The sequence below is a fragment of the Tursiops truncatus genome, chromosome 16, assembly GCF_011762595.2.
Source record: "Tursiops truncatus isolate mTurTru1 chromosome 16, mTurTru1.mat.Y, whole genome shotgun sequence".
NCBI classification, from domain to species: Eukaryota; Metazoa; Chordata; class Mammalia; order Artiodactyla; family Delphinidae; genus Tursiops; species Tursiops truncatus.
The window spans coordinates 1,340,713-1,365,715 of record NC_047049.1 but is presented as its reverse complement, the minus strand read 5'-3'; the positions used below and the strand labels follow the sequence as shown (position 1 = coordinate 1,365,715).

At 63.3% G+C, this 25,003-nt stretch overlaps 1 long non-coding RNA gene across 1 annotated transcript; it reads right to left on the bottom strand.

Annotated features, from left to right (window-relative positions):
* Window positions 1–3,451: 3,451 nt before the first annotated feature.
* On the bottom strand, window positions 3,452–24,542 carry LOC117308519 (uncharacterized). The gene is made up of 4 exons (XR_004522603.2): window positions 24,405–24,542; window positions 21,217–21,358; window positions 20,843–21,033; window positions 3,452–7,326 (listed from the first exon to the last, which is right to left on the bottom strand). It is a non-coding gene; the product is annotated as an uncharacterized lncRNA (long non-coding RNA).
* Between the last annotated feature and the right edge of the window lie 461 nt (window positions 24,543–25,003).

Genomic DNA, 25,003 nt, shown 5'->3' with positions numbered 1-25,003 from the left:
GGTCAGAGCAGGTGCGTAAACTGCTGAGCCTCCAGCTCCTAAAACGCCGATGGGCTTGCTCCATCTGAGGGTGATGCGTCCCCAAGTGCCCAGGCGGCCCCCACGGGACAGCGGCCATCACCGCGGAGCCCGGCGCCCGGATCGGCTGGGCCTCACCCCGCGGGGCCCCCGAGAGGCTGAACGCAGCTCCCTTGGGGCTGCCAGGCCAGCAGCACGACTGGCCCAGCCGCCCTGCAAAGTCCCAGGAGCAGAGGCCGCCGGGGGCTGCACCCCTGCCCAGCGTCCACAGGGCGGCCGTTGTGCAGCCGACGATGGGGACGTGCTCGAGGCCTTCTCCACGGGGTCAGGGCAGCTGTGAACATTCCCTGTGGCTCCGGGCAAAGTACCAAGAAGCAGCAAGAAGCCCGATCGCCCGCGGGCGGGACCTCATCAGCCTGGGCAGAGTCAACGTATGTGTTTCCTTTAAGCCAATCTTGGTTCGAAACAAGTATCTCTCGTCGGGCAGGACATGCGTCTCTACCACTTGGCCGGGACACCGGTGGGACCACAAGCCAGGTTTGCCGGGGCACCTGGGGGACCCGCCTCCCGGGAGGAACATCTGTCAGCCGGGGTCAGGGAGGCTCTGGGCTCTGAAACGCTTGCGTTTGGATTTCCCACCGTGCTGTCTGTCACCGATCCAGGCATGTCCCGTGAGCGAGACACGAGGCTCTGCCGGTCTGCCCGCCATGTCTCCTCCCGTGGCACCCAGCGAGGACTCTGGGGCTATGGTTCCCTGGAGCCCACGGGCCCAGTCCAGGGACATGTTTGTTGCCCCCATGGGGTTCGTCTCAGCCTCTGGAGCCCAAGGACGTGACTTCTGGGGGCTCCGTCCTGGGCCGCCTCCCTTCCTGCTGTTCCCCGAGCCTGCCCACCTGCAGCCGTGGAACCTCCTTTCCCAGCTGACTGATGGCCCCCCGATATCTGGTTACAGATTCTTCCCGCAGAAGTGCGCTCTCTTCCCGTGGTTGACGTAAGTGACGCTGCTCTGGCAGCCACCACACCTGTCTCGATGGTGGATGGGGCAGGAAAGGCCCGGCCGTCGCTCTCCTGAACCACAGCCATCCTTCCCAGGGGCCTCGACCCTGCTTCCTGCTCCATTGTCCCGTCTCCTCTGATGCCATCCCCATTCCCATCTCTCAGGTTTCTGCGTCCACGGCAAAACCCTCCGAGGGCCTAGAGAGTCAAGCCTGCCTCCCGGGCCGTTGCGAGCGCAGGCGTGAGCGGCCTGGGGTCACTCACGGGCCAGGTCAGGCCCCTGGTCTCTGTTTTGTGTCCAGGTACAACGTAAATAAAAGCATGTGTTGTTCAAAGAAAAACTTATTCATTCTACCAAATACTTTTTGCTTTCTTGGGACGCACCTTTTTCTATGTCAGAAACAAACACCTTATTTATCTTCATCCTCAGATGTCCTGACGATGTCTAATTAAACTGTCACTTACGGGAGGAAATGTTTTAAACACATTTCCTTGTGACTCAGGGAGTTGTTGATTATATAAATGTGTTAGGGAATAAAGTGATGAATCTGTAATTTAAACAAATCACAGGAGGGCAACGCCGGCCTCTTGGAGGAGCAGAGTGGACCCAGGCAGCAGAAGGACAAAGGTGGGTCTGAGACAGGGTCTCGTGGTACAGTTACAGGTGAGGGGCTGGGCGGCTCCCCTCTGTGGTCAGTGCCGTTGCCGGCAATGTCCCGTGACAGCCAAGGGTGTCCCCCCCGGGCCCCCGGAGGGACCAGAGCAGAGTGGGAACCAGTGGAGCTTGCAGAGACCCCACTGCTTACCGTCCACCTTATCCTGACCCACAATGCGAACCCAGGAACCAGTTTTGTATTTTTCTGGTTTTGAATCGCACTGGCGGATTCTGCTGTCCAGCAGCTTCAGACCCAGCTGTTGAAGGTGGGCTCCTTTCTCCTGAGGACCAGACACTAAATGCTCCTGGTTCTGCTGTCACACAGCCTCCTGCAAGGTGCCTGAGTCTCAGCGAGACTACTGACAAAAGAAGCAGCGGCCCTTGGGGTCGGCTCGCTGACCCCTCGCCTCTGGACGGTGCTTTAAGATGCAGACAGAGGGGAGTGGGGAGAAAGCGGAGGACATGGGACACAGGCTCTCCATCCCCAGTATTGACGTCAGTAGTCTTATTATAACTTTATAATCCTATTTTCATATGTACAAATAGTCAACGATATGACTGCAAAAACAAAACATTCTTGTAAATTAAACACAAACCAAATACAACAGCAACAAAATTCAAATTAAAAATGTAAATCCGCTGTAGCAGACGATGGTGTTATGCTGACACTTAACTGCCTTGTGGGAACTCGGTCCCATCACTTCCCTCCCGCCACCCTCCTCCGTGTGGGTGCCTCTGACAGCACACGGCTTCCATTCGGCACACATGTCACAAACACGTCAAACGTGTGTGTGTTCTGAGCACATAGGCCTGTGGTCACGAGAAGAGAGCAGAGCTCAGGCACCGCGTTCACCTGGTGGAGATTGGAGTGGGCGTGCATGTGTGTGGTGTGTGCATGTGTGCATGTTTGCCTGTGTAGTATGTTGTGGTGTGTTTGTGTTGTATGTGTGTATTGTGTGGTGTGTGCATGTCCATTCGCATTAAAATCAACATGAAAACAAAACTGCTTTAGTTTCCACAGAGAACGGTGCCCAGCCCTGACTACAGCCCACGGCCCGGTGTTGGGACACCTGCAGAAATTCACTCATTCAAGCCCTGGAACTGGCCAGTGCTCTGGGGAGGGGCCGTGGGGAAGGTCTGGGTGGGGGTGACGGCCAGCGGCTCCAATCGGCATGACAGGGCCACAGGCTGGAAGGACTGCTGGGGCCTTGGGGGCACCCGGACACAGCAGCAACTTCCCCAGGCCGCAGGTCCCCGGCGCCCACTTCACTGATTCCCGCCTCGGCTCCCATCGGCAGCCGCGGCGGCAAAGCCATATTCTACTCTCAGAAAACAGAAACTGTGATAGGTCACATGCAGAGCGAGACTGGCAGCCCTCATCCCTCCCTGGGACCCTGGTTTCCCGCTTAGATGCCATCGGCCGCCAGGGTGGCAGCTGAGCCCGGCAGGAGAGCCCCCTTCTCCCTGGGAACCGGGCGCTGAGGTCACAGCGGGGCCGCCCACCTTGCAGCCGCTCCGTGACTTTGGGCAGACGTCAGAAACCCCTTGCTTCTCATCTGCAAAGTGGGGACAGCGCAGCGTCACCCAGGCGGGTCATGCCACCTACCAGGCCACCGTGCACCCTGAGCGAACACGTGGCGCACGCGGGGTTGGGAGGCCCCTGGGGCCCCCGGTGGGTCGTCAGCACTGAGCTGTGGTGTGCGGGGCTGAGAGGGGGTCTGAAGTTCTGAGGTCACCCGACCCTCTCACCTCCACAGCTGTGGGTCCTCAGAGTAAGGGGCACTCCTGTCCTTCTCTCCACCTGAAACCAGCTCACAGCGGCTTGGAAAATACTGCAGTGAAAGAGGGAAGGGATTCCCCAGGAAACAGGATTTGCGTGTGGGTTCGTGAGGCACGCCTGGCTGGGGTGCCCAGGCTGCATTGTGTGCACACGTGCACGCACACACCAGTCCAGCCGGGGGGGGCGCTGGGTGGGGTGTCAGAGAGGGGACCCTGGTGCAGGAGCCCCAAGGGACAAGGGGGAGTGCAGAGAAGAGCAGTGTCTGCTGGAATGTGAAACCCGTCGCCATCATGATGGGTATAAATCCCCAGCCCCTCCCACCAGGCCCATCGGGGCGTCTGAGTTGCACACGGTGCCTCCCTGGTCCCTGGGCTCCCAGGACACAGGCAGCCGGACCACAAGCAGAGGTGGTGCTGCTGCAGGCGGAGAGGCTGAGATGGGGCCGAGGGTGGACTCAGCGGAACAGGTCCCCGGGGGGCCTGGGGGCTCTCAGAGAGGCGTCCTCCCTCCCTGGTTCTCCTCTGGGTCACGCACAGCCCCAGGTGGTGAGGAGCCTTGGAACAAGGGACAAGGGACAAGGGAGAGGAAGGCTCAGGACGGTGTCCAAGCTCTGAAGGGGCTACAGGGCCCGAGCCGCTCATCCCACGTGACTGCCCCCACAAGAAGGGAGTCCTCCCATGAATAAGGGCAGGCGCTGGTCTCCAGACTGTTTTTATTATTGGTTTAATTTGTCTTCTCTGATATTGATGTAAATTTTTTTTGTCCGTCACCTAGAGGCTCAGTTATGACAATCACGCCCGGCTTACTGGTTGTCAACAGAAGCACCTGAGCCGGGGGGACTGCCCCCCCATCACCCTGGACTGCTGGCCGCCCTGCAGGGTGAGGGACATTCCCATCAGGGGAGAGCTGTGAGATCACTAGGGAATATCAATGCACCTGTTCCTCAACCTCAGGCGATTCAGTCTCCGAGTCAGCCCCCCGTGGAGATGGAAACTGAGAAGGGGGACGTCACACAGACCCGGTCCGGACGCCTGTCCCTCAGGGCATTGCCCGCTGCCCCACTGACCTTGCCTATATAGGCACCTTCCATGGAGGTGACTCTTACAAAGGAGTTAATATCACATCAATTAAAACCCAGAAGAAAACCCCAGATGCCCTGTCACCATTGTTGAAGTTCTAGCAGTACCATAAAGTATCCTAGACGTGTAGTGTCTAATTATTGCAGAGAAGTTAAAATTAACATGATTTGTTGATGCAATGATGGTATGCCCAGAAGATTCAAGATAATCAGAGGAAAACCTATGAGAATTCATAAGAGTTCTGTAAAGCTGTGGAAAATATGACCATGTAAATAAATCAGCAGTTTTTCTACATAGAAGCAATAATCAGGTAGGAGAGGAAATCCCAATACCTTTCATTACAGAGGCAGAAAAGATGCATTTTTGATAGGATTGTTTCTATAAAATTGAGAGATTTGTTTGTAAGAAAATTATACGAGTTTACTGAGACACATGAAAGAAAAGTAATAGAGGCATGCCATGGGTAGTAGAATAACGCCCCCCCAAAATCCACCTCTTGATCCCCAGAACCCGTGAGTCATGACCTTACGTGGCAAAAGGGATTCTTCAGCTGTGATGAAGGGAAGGATCTTGAGATGTGAGGCTGTCCTGGGTTACCTGGGGGGGTGTGGTGCCGTCACAAGAGTCCGTATAAGAGGGAGGTGGAGACTGGAGTCAGAAAAGGAACTGAGAGGACAGAGCAGGGCTCAGAGAGATGGTGAGCCTGGAAAACATACACTTGGGGCTTTGAAGTTGGAGGAGGGGCCGCAAGCCAAGGGATGCAGGGCCTCCAGGTGCTGGAAAAGGGGAGGGAACCGATTCTCCCCCAGAGCCTCTGGGAGGAAGCAGCCCCGCCACCCACCTCAGACTTCTACCTCCGGAGCTGTAAAACAATACACGTGTGCTGTTTGAAGGCACCGAGTCTGTGGTAATTTATTACAGCAGCAGCAGGAAAAAAAATACATGATTTTTAAGGAAAAGAGCGGAAAACAAAAATGTATAAAACTGAACTCTTTCCAAAGTTATTTATAGGTTTACCATATTTGAATTAAAATCCAAGCAAGTTTTTGATTAATATGACATGATTATAAAATAATCTTGAATAAATAAGTAGAAAGTTGAGAAGACTTTGAAAAGTAAAAAAGCAATAGCGGGGTGCCAGGCCTCCCATTTTAAAGCATATTCTGAAACCCGGATGCTGTAACTGGGATGGTGCTGCTGCAGGGGGGAGGGGGAGGGGAGGGGGAGGGGAGGGGGAGGGGAGGGGAAGGGAGAGGAGGGGGAAGGAAGGGGAGGGGGAGGGGAGGGGAGGGGAGGGGAGGGGACACCCTGCAAGGCTCTCCCCTCTGGTGACTGCACAGCAAGTGCATCTGGTTGTCACTGATCAGGAAACAAAATGCCATCTTTCCTGCCACATCAGTGAAAATGTAAAAAAAAAAAAAAGGAAAAGGAAAAGGAAAAGCGTGCCTCTGCTGCTGTACGGGGTTCCACATGTAACCAGCTGTCTGAAGTGCCTGGCGGGGGGAGGGGGAGGGGGAGGTGCGGGGGGAGGGAGGGCAGCACGAGCTCCGTGGGGCAGGAGGGGCAGCTGTGTCTCGGGAGCCCTCTCTGGGGTGAATTGGGTTTGGAAGTGGGGGGTCCAGGACAGGGTCCTTGCAGGCCTTGGAGAAGGATCTGTGAGGCTGCAGGACCCTGGGGGGCAGCCCTGGGGTCTGAGGGGAGTGGGGTCACGATGATGCTGGCCGCCCACTTGTGGGTCTGGTAGTCGGGGCATTTGGGATCCAGCTCAGGGTCAGCCAGAGGCTGGGTGGAGCCCGTGGCCACCCCGGGGGACATGTCCAGGGGGCAGTGGGCTCTGCTGGGAGGAGAGGTGGTGGGTCTGGCGGTAGCGGTGGTCTGCGAACATGACAAGCCTTGGCCATGAGTGGGAGGGCAGAGAGGAGCAAGGCCTGACCTTCAAGGGCGGGTGAGGACCCAGCTCCAGCAGCCAGGAAAGGGGAGGGGCGCCCACCCATGGCACGTGAGGCCCTTGGGGAGAAACATGACACCTCTGCTCCTTGCCCCTCAGGTTGTTCAGCACAAATGAAAGAAGCTTAATTACTTTTAAAACTTTGGCTGATGCTTTTATATTTAAATGTTAACCAGGAGGAAAGCCAGATCCTTGGCATTAAAATGAGCTGTGCCCTCCGAGCAGGGAAACGTCCAAGGTCACCCAGGACTTGAAGGGCTCTGCGTCTTCAGGGCCCCAGCACCCTCCTCCCTGCTCACCTGTCTCCACTGGTTTTCAAGGTTTCAGGGCTTTTAGATCAAAACTGTGGAAAGATTGTCGCGAGCCATGAAGTTCTGGGGTTTGGTTTGAGATCACAGGTAGGAAACGAGGGAGGAGAAGCTGCAGTACCTGGAAAGAGGGCGGCCCTGCACGGTCCCCAGCTGCTCCCTATTCCCAGCACTCCTGTGATGCTAATGCAGACCGAGCCACCAGCGCAGAGACAGAAACCACTCCCATCCGCGGAGGCTGCGCTGCCCGCCAGGCCCCGTTCTCAGAGCGGGTCCACCACCCTCCCGGCAGCCCTCAGAGGCACGGAGTCCCAGCACCCGCACTGCACCGAGAGTCAGGAAGGTGCAGTCACAGCTGAGGTCGACTGCAGGCGCCTGCGCAGGCGTGGACACCACGGCCGGGCCAGCGCCTGAGTCCTTGACCACTATTCCAGGAAGGAGACGAATAGGGCCTGAGTCCCCGCCGGACGGCCCGCAGCAGGATCCCACCTGTCTGTAGCAGGTACCTGACGCATTTTCTTGGTCATCAGGGGCACGGACACCTGGAGAGACACGAGGTGGCCTGGGGGTGAGGGGTGCTCTGCTAGCATGCGGGCCTCCTGGCTCCTGCGTGGGGACGGGGTGCAGAGAAGCCTCCTCTTTGTAAAGTAGGGAAAGGACTCCCAGTCAGCCCGCACTCGCACTCGTGGGAAGGACCTCAGGGGAAGTCCAGACTCCTTGGCGACGTGGGTGTGGGTGCCCAAGGGCGAGGAGGGAGTGGAGCCGTCCTGCCACCGGGTCAGGGTGTAAGCCCTGTGCTGGCCGTGGACCAAGTTACCGCCGGGCTGAGGCCACAGGAGTAAATGCCGCTTCCCTCCCTCTGAAAGCTGGGTGGGCTCCACTCAGTGCTGAGGGGCAGGCTTAGCTCCTCGACTTGGACAGGATGGAACCCTTGGTCCAGGGCTGGGAGGAGAGGCTGAGAGGGTGGGGCTGCAGCCTCAGCGTCCAGCGTGAGGGCACATGTGTTCATGCGTCCATTCAACAAACGTCTACTCCTACCTAGGGCTGTGCACGTGGCCGTGACCAAGACACAGCCCCTCCCCGAGGAGCGCACAGGCCAGGACCCCGATGGCAGCCTTGGCATCCCCCAAGCACCAAGGAAGGCCTGTAGCAGCCCCAGGTACCCGGGAAGACGCCCCATAGGGGGCGACCTTGAGCAAAGGGTGAGGGAGAAGTGAAGCCTGAACAACCTCGCCCACTCCCAGGCACCCCCATCGCCACGTCGCCCACAAGCACACCACCCACCCCCCAGGCGCACTCATGGCTGGGACCTGGGACTCCTGGGCACGCCAGGGCTCCCGCCTCTCTGCCTTCGCACACTGTTTCCTCTGCCAGGAGAAGGCTCCTGTCCCCCTGCACCTGTCAGATGGGACAGAACTTGAGGGCAACATTTATTTTCATCTCTTTTTAAAACTCTGTATTGGAGTGTAATGTCCACTTATCATAAGTGAGCAACTCAGTGAATTTTCACAAAGCAAACGCTCGCATGTAACAAGCACCCAGATGAAGAGACAGGACCTGCCACCACCCACACCCCCCCCCGGCCCCTTCCAGCCACCACCCACACCCCCCCAGGCCCCTTCCAGCCACCACCCACTGCCCCCCAGGCCCCTTCCAGCCACCACCCACTGCCCCCCAAGGCCCCTTCCAGCCACCACCCACACCCCACCAGGCCCCTTCCAGCCACCACCCACACGCCCCCCAGGCCCCTTCCAGCCACCACCCACACACACCGAGGCCCCTTCCAGCCACCACCCACACCCCACCAGGCCCCTTCCAGCCACCACCCACTCCCCCCCAGGCTCCTTCCAGCCACCACCCACAGCCCCCCAGGCCCCTTAGAGCCACCACCCTCACCCCCCCAGTCCCCTTCCAGCCACCACCCACACACACGCAGGCCCCTTCCAGCCACCACCCACACCCCCCCAGGCCCCTTCCAGCCACCACCCACACCCCCCCAGGCCCCTTCCAGCCACCACCCACACACACCCAGGCCCCTTCCAGCCACCACCCACACCCCCCCAAGGCCCCTTCCAGCAACTACCCGCTCCCCCCCCAGGCCCCTTCCAGCCACTACCCACACCCACCCAGGCCCCTTCCAGCCACCACCCACACCCCCGCAGGCCCCTTCCAGCCACTACCCACACCCCCCCCAAGGGCCCTTCCAGCCACTCCCCACACCCCCCCCAGGCCCCTTCCAGCCACCACCCACACCCCCCCCAGGCCCCTTCCAGCCACCACCCACACACACCCAGGCCCCTTCCAGCCACCACCCACACCCCACCAGGCCCCTTCCAGCCACCACCCACACCACCCCCAGGCCCCTTCCAGCCACCACCCACACCACCCCCAGGCCCCTTCCAGCCACCACCCACACCCCCCCAGGCCCCTTCCAGCCACCACCCACACCCCCCCCAGGCCCCTTCCAGCCACCACCCACACTCACCCAGGCCCCTTCCAGCCACCACCCACACCGCCCCAGGCCCCTTCCAGCCACCACCCACACCCCCCCAGGCCCCTTCCAGCCACCACCCACACCCCCCCCAGGCCCCTTCCAGCCACTACCCGCTCCCCCACCAGGCCCCTTCCAGCCACCACCCACACCCCACCAGGCCCCTTCCAGCCACCACCCACACCCCACCAGGCCCCTTCCAGCCACCACCCACACCCCCCCCAGGCCCTTTCCAGCCACCACCCACACCCCCCCAGGCCCCTTCCAGCCACTACCCGCTCCCCCCGCAGGCCCCTTCCAGCCACTACCCGCACCCCCCCAGGCCCCTTCCAGCCACCACCCACACACACCCAGGCCCCTTCCAGCCACCACCCACACCCCACCAAACCCCTTCCAGCCACAACCCACACCCCCCCCAGGCCCCTTCCAGCCACCACCCACACCCCCGCAGGCCCCTTCCACCCACCACCCACACCCCCCCCAAGGCCCCTTCCAGCCACCACCCACACACACACAGGCCCCTTCCAGCCAACACCCACACCGCCCCAGGCCCCTTCCAGCCACCACCCACACCCCCCAGGCCCCTTCCAGCCACTACCCTCTCCCCCACCAGGCCCCTTCCAGCCACTACCCACACAACCCAGGCCCCTTCCAGCCACCACCCACACCCCACCAGGCCCCTTCCAGCCACCACCCACACCCCACCAGGCCCCTTCCAGCCACCACCCACACCCCCCCCAGGCCCCTTCCAGCCACCACCCACACCCCCCCCAGGCCCCTTCCAGCCACCACCCACACCCCCCCCAGGCCCCTTCCAGCCACCACCCACACCCCCCCCAGGCCCCTTCCAGCCAATACCCGCTCCCCCCCCAGGCCCCTTCCAGCCACTACCCACACCCACCCAGGCCCCTTCCAGCCACCACCCACACCCCACCTGGCCCCTTCCAGCCACCGCCCACACCCCACCAGGCCCCTTCCAGCCACCACCCACACCCCCCGCAGGCCCCTTCCAGCCACCACCCACACCCCCCCCAGGCCCCTTCCAGCCACCACCCACACCCCCCCCAGGCCCCTTCCAGCCACTACCCACACCGCCCCCAAGCCCCTTCCAGCCACTCCCCACACCCCACCCAGGCCCCTTCCAGCCACCACCCACACCCCCCCAGGCCCCTTCCAGCTACCACCCACACACACCCAGGCCAGGCCCCTTCCAGCCACCACCCACACCCCCCCAGGCCCCTTCCAGCCACCACCCACACCCCCCCCAGGCCCCTTCCAGCCACTACCCGCTCCCCCCGCAGGCCCCTTCCAGCCACTACACACACCCCCCCAGTCCCCTTCCAGCCACCACCCACACACACCCAGGCCCCTTCCAGCCACCACCCACATCCCACCAGGCCCCTTCCAGCCACCACCCACACCCCCCCCAGGCCCCTTCCAGCCACCACCCACACACACCCAGGCCCCTTCCAGCCACCACCCACACCCCCCCAGGCCCCTTGCAGCCACCACCCACACTCCCCCCAGGCCCCGTCCAGCCACCACCCACACTCCCCCCCAGGCCCCATCCAGCCACCACCCACACACACCCAGGCCCCTTCCAGCCACCACCCACACCCCCCCAGGCCCCTTGCAGGCACCACCCACACACCCCCCAGCCCGTTCCAGCCACCACCCACACCCCCCCCAGGCCCCTTCCAGCCACCACCCACACACACCCAGGTCCCTTCAAGCCACCACCCACATCCCCACCAGGCCCCTTCCAGCTACCACCCACACACACCCAGGCCAGGCCCCTTCCAGCCACCACCCACACCCCCCCAGGCCCCTTCCAGCCACCACCCACACACACCCAGGCCCCTTCCAGCCACCACCCACACCCCACCAAGCCCCTTCCAGCCACAACCCACACCCCCCCCAGGCCCCTTCCAGCCACCACCCACACCCCCGCAGGCCCCTTCCACCCACCACCCACACCCCCCCCAGGCCCCTTCCAGCCACCACCCACACACACACAGGCCCCTTCCAGCCAACACCCACACCGCCCCAGGCCCCTTCCAGCCACCACCCACACCCCCCCAGGCCCCTTCCAGCCACCACCCACACCCCCCCCAGGCCCCTTCCAGCCACCACCCACACCCCCCCAGGCCCCTTCCAGCCACCACCCACACCCCCCCCAGGCCCCTTCCAGCCACCACCCACACCCCCCCCAAGGCCCCTTCCAGCCACTACCCTCTCCCCCACCAGGCCCCTTCCAGCCACTACCCACACCCACCCAGGCCCCTTCCAGCCACCACCCACACCCCACCAGGCCCCTTCCAGCCACCACCCACACCCCACCAGGCCCCTTCCAGCCACCACCCACACCCCCCCCAGGCCCCTTCCAGCCACCACCCACACCCCCCCCAGGCCCCTTCCAGCCACCACCCACACCCCCCCAGGCCCCTTCCAGCCACACCCCCACCCCCCCCAGGCCCCTTCCAGCCACCACCCCCACCACCCCCAGGCCCCTTCCAGCCACCACCCACACACACCCAGGCCCCCCCCCCCCCCCCCACCCACCCACCACCCCCCCAGCCCCCTTCCCCCACACCACCCCCCACACCCCCCCACCCACCCTTCCCCCACCAGCCACCACCCACCCAGGCCCCTTCCAGCCCCCCCCACCAGGGCCCCTTCCCCCACCAGCCCCCTTCCACCCCCCCACTACCCACCCACCCCACCCAGCAGGCCCTTCCAGCCACCACCCCCACCCACCCCCCCCCCACCCCACCCCCACCCCCCCCCCCCACCCACCCACCAGGCCCCTTACCAGCCCCCCCACCACCCACCACCCCCCACCACCCCCCCCAGGCCCCTTCAGCCACCCACCCACCCACCCCCCCCACCCCCCCCCCAGCCACCACCCACACCCCCCCAGCCCCCACCCAGCCACCCCACCCCCCCCCCCACCCCCCCAGCCCCCCCCCAGCCACCACCCCCACCACCCCCCCCCACCCCCCCAGGCCCCCACCCCACACCACAGGCCCCTTTTCCAGCCACCACCCACCACCCCCCCCCCCCCAGGCCACCCACCCACCCACACCCCCCACTACCCCCCCCCCCACCCCCAGGCCCCTTCCAGCCACCACCCACCCCCCCCCCCCCCCCCCCCTTCCACACACCTACACCCCACCAGGCCCCTTCCACCCACCCCCCCACCCCCCACCACCCCCCCCAACCAGCCCCTTCCAGCCCCTTCCACCCAGCCACCCACCCCCCCCCCCCACCACCCCCCCCACCCCCCAGGCCCCCCCCCAGCCACCACCCACACCCCCCCAGGCCCCTTCCAGCCACCAGGCCCCTTCCCCCCCCCACCCCACCCCCCCAGGCCCCTTCCAGCCACCTCCACACCCCCGCAGGCCCCCCCCCCCACCCACACACCCACACAGCCACCACCCACCCGCCCCACCCCCTCCCACCACCCCCACCCCCCCCCCCCCTTCCAGCCACCCCCCCCACCCCCCCAGGCCCCGTCCCGCCCCCCCCCCCCCCCCCCCCACACCCCCCCACCCCCCCCCCCCCCCCCCCCAGCCCACCCCCCCCCCCCCCCCCCCCCCCCACCCCCCCCCTTCCACCCCCCCCACCCCCCCCCCCCCCCCCCCCCCCCCCCCCAGGCCCCTTCCAGCCACCACCCACACCCCCCCCAGGCCCCTTCCAGCCACCACCCACACCCCCCCCCAGGCCCCTTCCAGCCACCACCCACACACACACAGGCCCCTTCCAGCCAACACCCACACCGCCCCAGGCCCCTTCCAGCCACCACCCCCCCCCCCCCCAGGCCCCTTCCAGCCACCACCCACACCCCCCCCAGGCCCCTTCCAGCCACTACCCTCTCCCCCACCAGGCCCCTTCCAGCCACCACCCACACACACCCAGGCCCCTTTCAGCCACCACCTACACCCCACCAGGCCCCTTCCAGCCACCACCCACACCCCCCCCAGGCCCCTTCCAGCCACTACCCACACCCCCCCCAAGGGCCCTTCCAGCCACTCCCCACACCCCCCCCCGGCCCCTTCCAGCCACCACCCACACCCCCCCCAGGCCCCTTCCAGCCACCACCCACACACACCCAGGCCCCTTCCAGCCACCACCCACACCCCACCAGGCCCCTTCCAGCCACCACCCACACCACCCCCAGGCCCCTTCCAGCCACCACCCACACCCTCCCAGGCCCCTTCCAGCCACCACCCACACCCCCCCCAGGCCCCTTCCAGCCACCACCCACACTCACCCAGGCCCCTTCCAGCCACCACCCACACCGCCCCAGGCCCCTTCCAGCCACCACCCACACCCCCCCAGGCCCCTTCCAGCCACCACCCACACCCCCCCCCAGGCCCCTTCCAGCCACTACCCGCTCCCCCACCAGGCCCCTTCCAGCCACCACCCACACCCACCCAGGCCCCTTCCAGCCACCACCCACACCCCACCAGGCCCCTTCCAGCCACCACCCACACCCCACCAGGCCCCTTCCAGCCACCACCCACACCCCCCCCAGGCCCCTTCCAGCCACCACCCACACCCCCCCAGGCCCCTTCCAGCCACTACCCGCTCCCCCCGCAGGCCCCTTCCAGCCACTACCCACACCCCCCCAGGCCCCTTCCAGCCACCACCCACACACACCCAGGCCCATTCCAGCCACCACCCACACCCCACCAGGCCCCTTCCAGCCACCACCCACACCCCACCAGGCCCCTTCCAGCCACCACCCACACCCCCCTAGGCCCCTTCCAGCCACCACCCACACCCCCCCCCGGCCCCTTGCAGCCACCACCCACACCCCCCCCAGGCCCCTTGCAGCCACCACCCACACCCCCCCCAGGCCCCATCCAGCCACCACCCACACACACCCAGGCCCCTTCCAGCCACCACCCACACCCCCCCAGGCCCCTTGCAGCCACCACCCACACACCCCCCAGCCCCTTCCAGCCACCACCCACACCCCCCCCAGGCCCCTTCCAGCCACCACCCACACACACCCAGGTCCCTTCCAGCCACCACCCACACCCCCCCCAGGCCCCTTCCAGCTACCACCCACACACACCCAGGCCAGGCCCCTTCCAGCCACCACCCACACCCCCCCAGGCCCCTTCCAGCCACCACCCACACACACCCAGGCCCCTTCCAGCCACCACCCACACCCCACCAAGCCCCTTCCAGCCACAACCCACACCCCCCCCCGGCCCCTTCCAGCCACCACCCACACCCCCGCAGGCCCCTTCCACCCACCACCCACACCCCCCCCAGGCCCCTTCCAGCCACCACCCACACACACACAGGCCCCTTCCAGCCAGCACCCACACCGCCCCAGGCCCCTTCCAGCCACCACCCACACCCCCCCAGGCCCCTTCCAGCCACCACCCACACCCCCCCCAGGCCCCTTCCAGCCACCACCCACACCCCCCCAGGCCCCTTCCAGCCACCACCCACACCCCCCCCAGGCCCCTTCCAGCCACCACCCACACCACCCCCAGGCCCCTTCCAGCCAATACCCGCTCCCCCCCCAGGCCCCTTCCAGCCACTACCCACACCCACCCAGGCCCCTTCTAGCCACCACCCACACCCCCCCAGGCCCCTTCCAGCCACCACCCACACCCCCCCCAGGCCCCTTCCAGCCACCACCCACACCCCCCCCAGGCCCCTTCCAGCCACCACCCACACCCCCCCCAGGCCCCTTCCAGCCACCACCCACACCACCCCCAGGCCCCTTCCAGCCAATACCCGCTCCCCCCCCAGGCCCCTTCCAGCCACTACCCACACCCACCCAGGCCCCTTCTAGCCACCACCCACACCTCCCCCAGGCCCCTTCCAGCCACCACCCACACACACACAGGCCCCTTCCAGCCAACACCCACACCGACCCAGGCCCCTTCCAGCCACCACCCACACCCCCCCAGGCCCCTTCCAGCCACCACCCACACCCCCCCCAGGCCCCTTCCAGCCACTACCCTCTCCCCCACCAGGCCCCTTCCAGCCACCACCCACACACACCCAGGCCCCTTCCAGCCACCACCCACACCCCACCAGGCCCCTTCCAGCCACCACCCACACCCCCCCAGGCCCCTTCCAGCCACTACCCACACCCCCCCAAGGGCCCTTCCAGCCACTCCCCACACCCCCCCCAGGCCCCTTCCAGCCACCACCCACACCCCCCCCAGGCCCCTTCCAGCCACCACCCACACACACCCAGGCCCCTTCCAGCCACCACCCACACCCCACCAGGCCCCTTCCAGCCACCATCCACACCACCCCCAGGCCCCTTCCAGCCACCACCCACACCACCCCCAGGCCCCTTCCAGCCAGCACCCACACCCCCCCCGGCCCCTTCCAGCCACCACCCACACCCCCCCCAGGCCCCTTCCAGCCACCACCCACACTCACCCAGGCCCCTTCCAGCCACCACCCACACCCCCCCCAGGCCCCTTCCAGCCACCACCCACACCCCCCCCAGGCCCCTTCCAGCCACCACCCACACCACCCCCAGGCCCCTTCCAGCCAATACCCGCTCCCCCCCCCGGCCCCTTCCAGCCACTACCCACACCCACCCAGGCCCCTTCTAGCCACCACCCACACCTCCCCCAGGCCCCTTCCAGCCACCACCCACACACACACAGGCCCCTTCCAGCCAACACCCACACCGACCCAGGCCCCTTCCAGCCACCACCCACACCCCCCCAGGCCCCTTCCAGCCACCACCCACACCCCCCCCAGGCCCCTTCCAGCCACTACCCTCTCCCCCACCAGGCCCCTTCCAGCCACCACCCACACACACCCAGGCCCCTTCCAGCCACCACCCACACCCCACCAGGCCCCTTCCAGCCACCACCCACACCCCCCCAGGCCCCTTCCAGCCACTACCCACACCCCCCCAAGGGCCCTTCCAGCCACTCCCCACACCCCCCCCAGGCCCCTTCCAGCCACCACCCACACCCCCCCCAGGCCCCTTCCAGCCACCACCCACACACACCCAGGCCCCTTCCAGCCACCACCCACACCCCACCAGGCCCCTTCCAGCCACCATCCACACCACCCCCAGGCCCCTTCCAGCCACCACCCACACCACCCCCAGGCCCCTTCCAGCCAGCACCCACACCCCCCCAGGCCCCTTCCAGCCACCACCCACACCCCCCCCAGGCCCCTTCCAGCCACCACCCACACTCACCCAGGCCCCTTCCAGCCACCACCCACACCCCCCCCAGGTCCCTTCCAGCCACCACCCACACCCCCCCCAGGCCCCTTCCAGCCACCACCCACACCCCCCCCAGGCCCCTTCCAGCCACCACCCACACCACCCCCAGGCCCCTTCCAGCCAATACCCGCTCCCCCCCCAGGCCCCTTCCAGCCACTACCCACACCCACCCAGGCCCCTTCCAGCCACCACCCACAGCCCCCCCAGGCCCCTTCCAGCCACCACCCACACACACACAGGCCCCTTCCAGCCGACACCCACACCGCCCCAGGCCCCTTCCAGCCACCACCCACATCCCCCCAGGCCCCTTCCAGCCACCACCCACACCCCCCCCAGGCCCCTTCCAGCCACTACCCTCTCCCCCACCAGGCCCCTTCCAGCCACCACCCACACACACCCATGCCCCTTCCAGCCACCACCCACACCCCACCAGGCCCCTTCCAGCCACCACCCCCACCCCCCCCAGGCCCCTTCCAGCCACTACCCACACCCCCCCCAAGGGCCCTTCCAGCCACTCCCCACACCCCCCCCAGGCCCCTTCCAGCCACCACCCACACCCCCCCCAGGCCCCTTCCAGCCACCACCCACACACACCCAGGCCCCTTCCAGCCACCACCCACACCCCACCAGGCCCCATCCAGCCACCACCCACACCACCTCCAGGCCCCTTCCAGCCACCACCCACACCACCCCCAGGCCCCTTCCAGCCACCACCCACACCCCCCCAGGCCCCTTCCAGCCACCACCCACACCCCCCCCAGGCCCCTTCCAGCCACCACCCACACTCACCCAGGCCCCTTCCAGCCACCACCCACACAGCCCCAGGCCCCTTCCAGCCACCACCCACACCCCACCAGGCCCCTTCCAGCCACCACCCACACCCCACCAGGCCCCTTCCAGCCACCACCCACACCCCACCAGGCCCCTTCCAGCCACCACCCACACCCCACCAGGCCCCTTCCAGCCACCACCCACACCCCCCCCAGGCCCCTTCCAGCCACCACCCACACACACCCAGGCCCCTTCCAGCCACCACCCACACCCCCCCAGGCCCCTTCCAGCCACTACCCGCTCCCCCCGCAGGCCCCTTCCAGCCACCACCCACACCCCCCCAGGCCCCTTCCAGCCACTACCCGCTCCCGCCCCATATACCCCTTCCAGCCATTACCCACACCCCCCCCAGGCCCCTTCCAGCCACCACCCACACTCCCCTCAGGCCCCTTCCAGCCACCACCCACACACCCCCCAGGCCCCTTCCAGCCACCACCCACACCCCCCCAGGCCCCTTCCAGCCACTACCCGCTCCCCCCGCAGGCCCCTTCCAGCCACTACCCACACCCCCCCAGGCCCCTTCCAGCCACCACGCACGCCCTTCAGGATGGCCACCATCCTCAGTTCTCACATCAGAGTTTGGCTTGTTTGCGTTTCTTTTAGAACGACATCATTGAGATATAATTAATATACTACGAAATTCACTTTTTAAGTGTATAATTCAAAGGGGTCGAGTATATTCACAGAGCTGTACAATCACCAGAACTATGTAATTTTAGAACAATTTATCACCCCAAAAAGAATCTTCACACCCTTATTAGTCACTCCCCGTTCTCTTCTTACCCAGCCCAGCCCCCGGCGACCATCTACTTTCTCTGTGGATTTGCCTGTTCTGGACATTTCCTGTAAGTAGCATCACTTTTGTCTTATTCCTGATTTTAAAGGTAAATTACTGACTCTTTCACCATTAGGTTTGATACATTAGCTGTGGGTTTTCCATAAATGGCCTTTATCAGGTGAGACTTTCTGTCCCACTTATAATTTGTTGAATAATTTCATTATTAAAGGGTATGGGATTTTGTCAAATGATTTTTCTGCATCTGTTGAGATAATCACACAGTTTTTGTCCTTTAGTGAGGCTGGTTTTGTGGGCTTAACATATGGTCTGTCCTGGAGAAGGTTCCACGTGCACCTGAGAATATGTGTGTGCTGCTGGGTTTTTTGGGGGGGATGTCTTATAGACGCCTGGGAGGACTAGTTTATGTATAGAATTGCTTGTGTCTTCTATTTCTTATTTATCTTCTGTCTGGTTTTATATCCAATATTGAAAGTGTGGTAGTCAAGTCTCCAAATATTACTGTTGAATTGTCTATTTCTCCCTTCACTTATAAATCTGGGATGCTCTCATCTCAAGATCCTTAATTTAATTACATCTGTAACAATCCAAATAAGGGCATATTCTCGGGTACCAGGTGGCGTTGTGGAGGGCAGGGGCCCGCCGTTAACCCACTCCAGGAGGGCACTGAGCTACACGCACAGACAATAAGGACCTTGCCCGTCATGGAGCTGTACAAGGTCATGGGAGCCCCACTTCTGGGCCCACCAGAGCCTTGGGAACAGGCGGCCCATGAGGACCCCCTCCTCCGGTGTCCTACACACGGACCCTTGCTCTCACCTGCAGGGTGGCACAGGCACAAGACTTGGCCGAGTGGCTTAGGTCCCTGCCTCCCCTTCAATAGTCCCACCTGTTGAGCACAGTGAGGCACTTTGGGATAAAAGACTCTCAGCAATTTTTTCCTCCCCTTTCTGGTCTCCCTTTCCAAAGCCTTAAGCCATCACGACTCCAGGCAGAGGAGTCACCAAAGATCAAGGGCTTGCCTCTGAGCCCCCATCCTCCCAGTGTGGTGGAAACTGCATCTACCCAGGAGCCCAGCCCAAGGGTGGGGCCCCCTACTCCCCTGGGCCTTCCTGCCCGCCCTCCCCAGCCCCAGCGGACGCCGTGGGAACAGCCAAATCTGACTTCCTCTCCTACTGACAGTTTCCGTTCCAGTTTCCATGGAAACATATCTGAATGCGAGCAAGGAAGCGGGCAGCAAGGTTCTTGAAAATAATGATGGTTGGAAAACTTTCATGGGCCTGTGCTTCCTGCAACAGGGGTTTCCATGGAAACTCAAGCCAAAGACAGACTAAAACGAGAAGGTGTTTGGTGTTCCCCCACCATGGGTAACTGCTCTCGGGGGCAGGCGGCCTCGACCACAGCCCTCCACCCGAAGGGGATGCCCACCACTCCCCAGCTAGGACGCAGGAGCATCCCTCCCAAATCACTGATGGGGCCATGTTCCTCCAAAGCTCACAGGGGAACGGACATGCCCTGAGGGAGGAAAGGAGAGGGGGCGGGGCAACTGCTTCCCATCCTGAGCTAGGACCTGAGGCATCATTCTCCTCCACCCAGGACCGCAAGGCCTGCGGCCCACGCTGCACACAAGCAGGGAGGAGAAGCAACTTCGAGATGTAGGAGCCCTCCTCCCTGATCTGCATCGCACACACACACCACGCACACACACATACACACACATGTGATCACACACCCTGGCGTCCACCTGCTTGCAGGCTGAGTCACTGACGGGTTGGGGCCCACTTCACCTTCTCTGGCAGCTGCCATGGGTGGACCTGCGGCTGGGAGGATGGGAAGGCTCTGGTCAAGGGGCAGGTAAAGCCAGGCAGCTGAGGATGCGGATGCAGCCATGCCCATCTCATGGTCTCACTTTGAGATGGACGTTTGCTGCTGCCCCAAGACCTTGTCCAGAAGCGTGTCCACTGCGGGGCTGTGGCCAGGCATCTGCAGCAGCAGAGGGCAGCCACAGCACGTGGCCCGAGGTTGCAGCCGCCCGCGGATGCTTGTGGCCTGATGGCAGTGATTCCCAGTAGGAAGCGGTCACCCTGGGCTCGCCACACCCTCTCAGCATCCTGCCACAAGATGGCGCAGAACAGACTCAGCCTGGGCCTAGCGGCCCTGCCCTGCCTAAAAGTGAAGTGTCCGAAGTTCTCTCCACATCCTCTGGTCTCCCCTTCCATTAAACAAAACACCTACGAGGTCTTTCTCCTTCTAACAAGGTCTCGGGTCGTTCAAGTAGCTCCTTGATTTCAAAGCATTGAACACCTGGTTTCTCCACTTCCCACCACGAAAGTCACACTGGAAGAGGCAACACTACCATCAAGAAGCAGTGAACACACGTGCTGCGTCCCCGGGGGGTTCTGGGCTGTCACTCACTGGGGGTCATGTCTGTGCCCTTCACACGTGCCCCCTCTCAGACTCTCAGAATCCAGAGGCCTCCTGCTGCATCCCCTTGGGACAGAGGAGGACACCAGGGTCTGCGCTCACTACATCCACCCAACCCGCCGCGTGGGAGCTACCACAGAACCAGCGCTTTGTACCAGCCCTGCCAGACACGCAGCCCCGCCAGAATGCTTTTCCTAAAGAAAACATGCCTCGCGCTTTCCCTCTTTCATTAACATTTGAAGTAAACATCTGTACTTCGTGCATCAAGCCTCATCTCAGACGCTTCACCTTGAGACTTCCAGGAAGACCACTTCCAGGGTTATAATGTGTGCGCTGCCCGTGGGTGATTTTGTGATTCCCGTAACGGAGAACCTCAGGATGGCGGCAGGTGTTTGACAGACGCACTGAGGCCACCGCGAGCTGAGCCTGGAGAGGGTCCCACATTCTACACGGAGCCGTCTCCCAGCTCCTCTCAGCTCCTGAGAGAAGACAGAAGAGACAAAGGCTTCCTTGTTCTGACACACGAAATGTTAATGGGAATTTAGAAGGAATCTACATTTATCTTAAAGGGCAGACAAATGTCACTGAGCAGCAAAGTTTACGACTAACGGCAAGACAGAGGAGATGCTCAACCAGGCAGCATGGAGACGCCCATCACTCACCTCGCACAGCCGGACAAGGTGCTGGTGGCGCAGATGCTTCCTGAGGGTCAAGAGGCAGACAGGAGAGGGCCTCTGTGCCCACGGCCGGGGTGGACGGCTGGGAGGGCAGGACCACTCGGACGGTCACTCTGCAGAGGGAGAGCTGACAAAGTCCAGGGTCTGAGGACGCTTGAGGGAGGGGTTGGTAACCCAGACCAGAGGTCTGAGAAGACTCCCTGGAAGAGGTTACCACAAAGGTGAGACTGAGAGATGAGACGCTAAGCCCAGGAGAAGCGGTGGCATCCTGGGCAGGTCACAGCCTGGAGGGAAGGTAGAGGAGGAGGGCAAGGGGGCCACGAGCCATCCAGCCCCTGAGAGCAGAGGCAGCAGGTGGCCACACAGGCAGGGGCCGGACCACAGGTCTCACGGGGCTGCCGAGGTGTCCTCACGTGTCCTCAGGGCAGAGGAGGGGCCTCTGGCAGTGGGGACACCAGGACCCGTGCTCTCAGGTCACTCCAGGTGCCGTCTGAAGGGCCCTGGAGGACAGGTAGCCATGTGGCTGGGCTTTGGGGGGCTTTGCTCGCCCTGAAGCCACAGGGGGCTCCTCCGGGCCTTGCTCCCGCACGGATCCCCTCAGCCCTCCCTTCGCCAGAGCTGCTGCAGGGCAGAGACAGGGAGGCCAGCCGGTGCCGGATCCCCTGGGACAGTCCTGGCGTTCACACGGAAAGACCCTCGTCCCGGGAAACCTCCACTGGGGAGGGCGCTGGCCCAGCAGAGATGGTGGAAGTTAAAGCCCCTTCCCCAAGGACAGGTGAGGAAGGGGTGAAGAAGACAGAACAGCAGGAATATGGGGATGGCTGTGCCCCCGGGCTGCGCACAGCACTCCGTGGGTGCACAGCTGGCCGTCCCTGCAGCTGCCCTTTTGACCCCAAAGCCCACGCTCTTGACCTCTGAACTTGGACCTGACAGCGGGGAGAGGGAAGAGGAAAACAAAGAGGGAAAGCGGTCCTGGAGCTGACGTGCGGGGAGCAGGGGGCACCCCCACCCCAGCCCGGGGCTCCTGGGCCGGGAGGGAAGGTGGGGAGTGAATGTTTATCGAGCGACGCCCTGGGATAAAGACAGGCTCCGTGGGTATCACTCCCCACTCCCCCAGGAGGTAGTTTGGTGGACGTTTCACAGCGAAGGAAACTGAGGCACAGAGTTCCCCGTGTGTCCAGAGTGTGATTGGATTCAGGTGTGTGCTCGGCCCTCCTCCCGCATGTGCTGCGGTCACACAGGCACGAGCCAGGGCCACGTCCCGCTCTGTGGGCTTCCCTCTCCAGCCCCAGTGCTGCCAGGACAGTGGGCGGACCCCCAGAAGGGCTGAAGGTCCCAGCAGGGATGGAGGTGTGTTTGGGGCTGAAGAATAGAGTCAAGGGAAGCCTCCCCACAGACCAGCGCAGTTAAAACGTTCTCGCGGCCAGACTGCTGCTGGGGGTTCAGCCCCTCTGGATGTAAAAACACAGCCTCCCGAAGGCGCCTCATTCCTTTCAGAGAGCCACAGCTGGGCAAGGGTTTTCATTCTGATTGTGCAGACAGCCCGCAAGGAGGCCCCTCGGGCGGTGAGCGTTACACACGCACCCTCCCCAGAGGGCAAGAGAAGATGGGCGGACACGGCTCGAGCCGCTTGACACCCAGATGGGCAGAGTTAGCCGGCAGGATGGGAGTCCTGGGAGAGATGTTCGCTGACCTGCTGTGGTGGGGTCTGCAGGTCAGCGGGGAGGGCGCTGGCCAGGCCCTGGGTGCGTATGGGCTGCACACGAGGATGGGGTCAGAGCAGACTGGGGGTCAGGGGGTCGACACACGAGGCCGTCTGCCACAACCTCTGCCAGGTCTAAGGGCCAACGACTCGCCTGGGAGACCTGCTCCCCTTTCGTGCCGACACCGCCAGGAAGGTGGTGCCAAGCGTCTGCCCCCCCCAAACCAAAGCCATGGAGACCCGGGGACAGACCTGGGCCTCCATGGGTGAGGCCGGCAGCACAGGAGTGAAAAGGAAGAAACCCACACTGAGAGGGGCAGGAAGAACACCTGCTGGTCTCAACCCCGGTATTACAGAGCGGGTAAAGCAGTCTCCCCTTGAAGGCCGGACAGCAAATGGGCCCTCCCGAAGGTCTGTAGTCCAAATACATCCGCCCCAGTGGCCCTGGAAACCTAGGGGCAGCCGATAACTTAAAGCAGCTGCACATATAGACCCTCCAAGGAACTGACCAAGCTCACAGATAAATAAATCAATGAATAAATAAACAAGAGAGAGAGGGAGGGGGAAGGAGGATGCTCTTCAGCGGCCGCAGAGAGCCCCCAGCCCGCGGGAAGACGATTCCCTCAGACAAGGCACACAAGGAACAAAGCTCGCACGAGTGAGAGAAAATGCAAAAATAGAGTCAGTGCGACGTGAGATGTTAGAAACACTGGAGCCTATAACACTTTTCACAGTTTTTCTATGTTTTTAAAATTCAAAGGAAGCTTAAAAATACCAGCAGGAAGTGAGACGATTTGCGGAACAATAAAAGCGCTAGCAGAGCAGGAGTGAAGCGGCAGCAGCTCACACAGCGCTCTAGGGGTCCGGGACCCTCCCAGGCCTCTGACCGTCCAGGCTCCCGCGCAGAGCGGCTCCAGTGGCCGAGGGCAGCCCTCCAGCAAAGACGCGGGGCTGCCTGTTGTGGGGGAAGGACCCCCAGCTGGGGTGCCCGAGTGGGTAAAGGCCCAGGATGGGGACGGCGGCGGAAGAAGAAAGACAGGCCACACCCGTGGGGGAACCGCGCGGCCGCCGCCACCTCCCGACAGAGCTTCCCACACGCCCTGGGGGTCTCATCCCACTGGGACGGAGGGGAGGACCCAGACCAATGGGCTGCCCACAGGCCCTCGCCAAGAGGACCACTCAAGGATGCGCTCCAACAGGAAGAAACGGAAGGGGGTAACCAGAGCCTCGTCGGGCCACGTGCACGGCCACTGGAGGAGCCCGTTTTCCAAATCAGCCTTCTCGGGGGTCCTTGGACCGCCTTCCCACCACCGGGGTGGGCGGGGGACGGGGTTTACCATCCCTTCTGGAGGAGGAAGGGCTGACAGTCAAGTGGTAAAGCCTCAGGTAAGGATTCTCACCCATGATTCTAGTCTAAATTATGTGAATATCATCCACACAATATTTTGACTTTGTGCACACCCCCCCTTACCTGCTGAGACCCTTCAGGTGGTGGCAGCACGGCGAAGGTAGAGCCCTTGGTCAGCGGGCTGCCGTGACGGGGACCTCGTTTCCTCTCTCAGCTCTGCCTCTCACGGGCTGTGTGACCTTAGACCAGCTACTTAACCTCGCTGCACCTGTTTTTTAATCTATTAACAGCAGTGCCACTATCCAGGCCCCGTGGGCTGGGGGGAGGGTTAAGGTAATTAACATGTGGAAAGCCCTTACAACACCGCCCCTAAGCACTCGGGAAGCTATTACTCATTTGCATCAACAGTGTTGTTAACTGTATGACTGCCAGGATATCCTAACCGTAAGTAGGTTTGCCCACGACCAGCGGGACGTCTCTTCTGGGGCAACTGTTACTGATCTTGTCACCACAAACTCTGCTTCGCTTTATCAGGTCTGTGCGTCAATAATATATTGTCTTTAAAAACTCAAACCTCCACATCAGGAAGCGGTCATCCGAAAGTCAGTCATTTAAATCACCTGATTCCATTCACATTCATGCCTCAGTCCTCGGGACCAACACTCTTATGTCGGAAACAAGGTCACCCTGCGAATTATGGACCTTCCCCCTCCGGCCCTCTG